Below are 6,166 nucleotides of genomic sequence, written 5' to 3'. Positions count from 1 at the left end.
AGAAACTTGATAATCCACATTTTAGAGGTGAAAAGGCGAAAGAAAAAATTTTCAAATTCTGCAAAAAAAACAGTTATATAGTTATGTGTAACATTTTGAGTGGAGGGAAAAACGACATATTACAACGCTTTTTTCATTTGCATCTCTAACAGCTTATGACACGGAATGAAGCTTTTCGATGTTGAAAAACCGTTTGAGTGAGAGACGTCGAACTTTCTCTTTCGATAATTTACGGATGTATGTTATGGTTCAGTGTAATGCATCCTCTAATCATCCAGGCGGTGGCAGTTAACATTTAAGGTAAGTTTTTCAATCACAATAAGTATATTACAACTTCATTCCAGTATTTATAGATCGATTGAATGGAGTGATGAGGTTCTCATTACCAGACTGTACTCTCTTGCCGCTGTTTACACGAGGAATGACAACTAAACTTAAGGCATAACGCATATTTTTCCGCCCTTTACTACTAACAGTACAAGAATTAGAATAAATAACCAATTGACAGAAAAGATACCAATCGAGACAGGAATAAGGCAAGGAGACAGTTTAAGTCAGTAGTGTCAGAGTTGTAAGCTCCGAAACCGGTTGTGGTGCTAGAGACGTCCAGTCGGAGCGTGAACTTGCTTATGTCTGTGGAAGCACCAGAGCACGCAACGAGTTATAGTGGAGCGCTCCGCTCCGTTTAGGCTGTGTCTGACAACGCTGGTTTAAGTCCTATCCTCTTTAATGTCATTATGGAGGAAATAATAAAAGAAACCAAGAAAGCGAATGTAGGTTATAGATTGAGAAATAAGGATATTAATGTAATATGTCACGCAGATGATGTGGTCTTACTTGCTGAAAATGAAGATAATCTCCAGAAATTACTTTTACAGATTCCAACTAACAGTTCAGCGATTTAACAGAACAGAAAAAACCAAAATATTAACAATTTCAAAACAACCATTAAGATGCAAACTAGCAGTATATAATAAAAGTATAGAATAATTTATGTCATTCAACTATCTGGGATCAAAAATTACAAGTAATATAAATTTAATAGAAGAAGTCAGAGAACAGACAATAAAGGCATCAACTATGGGAGGTTGTTTAAAGGTCGTCGTTTGAAGGAACAAATATATGAACATTGAAAATAAAACTAGGATCTATAAAACATGTGTTAGTCCCATTCTAACTTATGCTACCGAAACGAGAGCTGAAACGAAAAAGACTGAACAAATGTTGACAACTATAAAATGAGAACTTTAAGAAGTATCACAGGATACAGCTTACAAGACAGGAAAACAAATGAGGAAATTAGAAATATATGTGATGTACAGGACATAGTAAAATGGATCAAAGCAAGAAGAAAAGGATGGAGAGACCACGTATTGAAGATGCCGGATGATCGCTTACCAAAACTCGGAATGACAGCAAAACCAGACACCTCTAGACCTCAGGGACGACCATTGAAACGTTGGCAGGAAAGCTGGTCACCTGCCTCCGAACACAATAGCACCGATTGAAATATAACAGGATTGAATCCTAGTTTAAGAGGAAGAAGAAGAGGAAGATTTCTTATCGATATGGACAAGAATCAGGATCCTACTCTCAATAGTAACCGAATAAGAGGTTGTTAAACATTTGGTAAAAACATCATTTTTTTTTTAAATCCTATGAACTTTCCACCAATATCATACAGTTTTTTGTTACATACAACATGACCTGTTCGTTCTGAAAATCTGCAAGGCTATTTCACTTCCACTCTGTATCAACCAGAACCTAAATCAGAAGTATTTCCAAGATGGTGATATATATACTTACTTACAAATGGCTTTTAAGGAACCCGAAGGTTCATTGCCGCCCTCACATAAGCCCGCCATCGGTCCCTATCCTGTGCAAGATTAAGCCAGTCTCTATCATCATACCCCACCTCCCTCAAATCCATTTTAATATTATCCTCCCATCTACGTCTCGGCCTCCCTAAAGGTCTTTTTCCCTCCGGTCTCCCAACTAACACTCTATATGCATTTCTGGATTCGCCCATACGTGCTACATGCCCTGCCCATCTCAAACGTCTGGATTTCAAGTTCCTAATTATGTCAGGTGAAGAATACAATGCGTGCAGTTCTGTGTTGTGTAACTTTCTCCATTCTCCTGTAACTTCATCCCGCTTAGCCCCAAATATTTTCCTAAGCACCTTATTCTCAAACACCCTTAACCTATGTTCCTCTCTCAGAGTGAGAGTCCAAGTTTCACAGCCATATAGAAGAACCGGTAATATAACTGTTTTATAAATTCTAACTTTCAGATTTTTGGACAGCAGACTGGATGATAAGAGCTTCTCAACCGAATAATAACACGCATTTCCCATATTTATTCTGCGTTTAATTTCCTCCCGAGTGTCATTTATATTTGTTACTGTTGCTCCAAGATATTTGAATTTTTCCACCTCTTCGAAGGATAAATCTCCAATATTTATATTTCCATTTCGTACAATATTCCCGTCACGATGGTGATATATATATATATATATATATATATATATATTTATTTATTAGGGCCCGTTCACACGGTACGGAATTTTTGGAAATCGATTCGAATAAATGTCACTTTCGAGAAATTCCCACACCTTGTGAACGGGTCTTTAGTTACCATTACAACTGTAGTGCTATTTTTAAATTAAAATTAAATTTTATCATCTTCATTCATCAAACAATTATGTTCTCTTAATCTTTATATTTATATTTTAGAAACCCATTATCAACAGTTTAAACTTAACAAGTGTTGTACAGTTTTCCAAGCTGAAATGCTTGCAGTTGATAAAGCTGTTTAGTGGTGTATCAGCAAAGACTACAGTGCACTTATTTTCAGTGACTCACAGGCAACTTTGAACTGTATTAGGGACAAATATAATATGCATATGATTGGCGTAAATGTCAGACGTAATATTGCTAACTCCAGCAAACATATTTGTGTAAACTGGGTACGAGGGCACTCGGATATATTAGGGAACGAAAGGGCAGATCAACTAGCCAAGCTTGCTTGTTCCATGAATGTCGTAGATAATTACCATAAAATTCCTGTCAGTTTCATAAGACATAAGTTAAGGGAACACATGTTAGCACGCTGGGATGTAGAATGGCAAGGAAGTAATAACGGTTCTCTAACTAGGGACTTATTCTTTCCTACAATAATCTCTAGGTTAAACTGCAAACACATGATACCCAATTTCGTGCTTACGCAATTCATTTCAGGCCATGGAAAATTTAAAACATATTTTAAACGGTTCAAAATCAATAATGTAAATGAATCCATATGTAAATGCGAAGAAAGCGACCAGACTGTTCGTCACCTACTATTTGATTGCCCAATTTTTTAGAGAACTCGCCTGTTATTACTGTCACATGTCGTCTCACGTTCTGGGCAATTTGAAAAACCCCTGAGTTTTATATTTAAAGAGAAATGCTGTTCAAGAGAATTTCAGAAATTCATATCACATGTTCACAATTCACTGTAAATAGTTAGTTTATGTCTTTCTGCCGTAGTAAGAGAAGTTGTATTTAATGCAATTAGTAAGGGTATATGAATGTGTTAATTTTGTGTATATATATATATATATATATATATATATATATATTCAGGTTTTTTTTAATCCTTAATCTAACATGCCACAGGGCAAAACAGGCTGCAATTAAAGGAGATACTACTACTATTAACAATAATACGAATAATCACAATAATAATAGCTGTAATATCACTGTTTTATATCTTATATAAGTTTTATGTAATTTTCATTTTTTTTCTGTCTTGTCTGTGTATTTTGTATAATATGTCTGTGTGTTGTACATGCATTTGTATGTCATGTGTCTATTTCATACATATCATTTTTATGTCATATATGTCCTTAGAAGTAATATGTATGTTTCTACGAAATGCTTACCTATTTTTTTATGTAACAAGTCAGTGCGTGATGTGTCCTGGGAAAGTATGGTATATAATATGTCTGTGTTTCATATATTGTGCATCTATTTCTATGTATAATATATATTTTATCTCATACCTACGTATTTGCATATAATATAACTATGTTCTTAATTATGTCATACACATTTAATGTAATATGTGTATTTTATGTCATAAATATGTATATATTTTATGTAAATATTTGTACAGGGCTATGATATGTATGAGTTAATTACAGCCCTAATATACCTTCGGGTAAAATAGGGTTCTATAAACTTGGAAATTCAATAATAATAATAATTATATTTTAGAGGTACCATAAACCATTCTATAAAATTATCACAGATTAATAATTATGTGATGTTGATCCAAATGAGGGAGCAAACAATGGTGCATTATAAAGGAAACGTAAGGATCAGACTTTTATCGGTTAGATGTCAGTATGTATAAGGATTTTAAGTCTAATGACAGAAGGTCTGATTTTGTAAGTGTAATGACATTTTGTCTTTGGAACCAAGTCTAATACAACCTAGTCCAATTTACAAAAATATCTAATACTACATAGTCTAACTTGCAATGACGTCTAATACTATTATGCCTAAATTGTAAAAAAAAAAAATACATCCGTTACCTGTATATTATTGTTTATTACATATAAGTTATAACTGAGGAGTATTATTTTGAATTTTATTCAGCTTCCTCCAAGTGAAGGCTGCCTAGAAGACAAAGCTTACAAAAAATTGTTGTTTTTTTAGTAAATGGTAGGTACACAATTATAATGAAAAAAAAAACAATGCAGAAGGAAAAGAAGAAGACATAACACAATTATAAATAATTGAAGACAACTAAACAAAACATCATTAATTCCAGAAAAAAAACATAATATTTCTTAGTACGGTATCTATTTGCTATTAGGTGATCACAGTCGTCTATTTAGCACTAGTTGCAAGACCCAACTTAAGTAAGCAGATCGACATAGGAAAGAGATCAATCTATTTACGCGTGGAGATGGTTTCTTAGGAATTTGACAGATCCCTTCACTGCAGACAGAGATACTTCAGTGCAAGAGTTTGTCCTAGACCAAACTGCTTGCAAAAATGCGCGAATCTTTTTGTGATGGTCCCTCTAGCCCCAATCAGTAATCCAATAACTTCAATAGACGTTAGATGATATTTTCCCTTATAATATGGTATAGTGGGGTCGTATATGTCGCATTTTTCCTGATGTACCTCAGTAGGTTGATTTTCGTACGTTTCCATCCTTACAGTTGGATCAATTATGAATCCGCTTGTTGATCTTGTCGGGATAGCGATGATGTCAATGAGCCTTGTAGATCCATTTGTGGACGAACCATGGACCTCCTCCTCTACTTGGTAGTCTTTTCCTCGTAGGGCCGATGCTAGGAGGGATCGAATCTTGTGGTGACTACTATTTCTCAGTAGTTCTCCATGAGGACAGGATCCCAGAATGTGAGCCTAATGTAGGCCTAATGTTGAAATTGTTGAGCAATGAAAATATAGATTAATCTTCATTTTCATTTTCCGGTACAGCATGGAATTTCAGCCTATACCTTGAAGTTCTCAAGTACAAATCAATTTCTCCACGATCTTTATATTTCTGGTGACGTGTTACCATTCTTTCTACTTGTCTTTGATTAATTTGGTACGACTTCTTTACGGGATGCTGAACTCTTCCATGTCCTGCCACGACACTGTATATTCTAAAAACTTCCAAATGGATACATGATGGGATATAATAATTTTTTGGAATTTCGTGCGCCATCCTTCAACACTATTTATAGTTCTTTGGAGTCCATTTAATACAACATTAAACACATTCCACACCTTGTAGACTTGAATGTTATCCAAGTCCTCATTGATGACACAAGGAGCATTGCAAACGTCTCTGAGTGAACATCTCCAGTAGATCCTATTGCTGGTTCTACTTCTTAATCTTAAGTGGTAGTCGAAATTATTATGGACAATAATTTTTTATCTTTATGCGAGTTAATAGTATATGTATTCATTTTGCTAAAAATTTTTCTAAAACTAACAAGGTACCGTATTGCTAAGGAAACGTATGTTCATTATCATAACAATATCACTGACAATGACACTCCAAATGCCATGCTGTATGCATCGAAGAACGTAAGAAGTCTTGGAATTCTGAGAGCTGAATGGGAAGCCAGTATTCAACACTATAACATCTGTAGGCGACT

Source organism: Periplaneta americana, chromosome 3 (assembly GCF_040183065.1).
Source record: "Periplaneta americana isolate PAMFEO1 chromosome 3, P.americana_PAMFEO1_priV1, whole genome shotgun sequence".
Taxonomy (NCBI): Eukaryota; Metazoa; Arthropoda; class Insecta; order Blattodea; family Blattidae; genus Periplaneta; species Periplaneta americana.
This window is presented reverse-complemented; position numbering follows the sequence as displayed.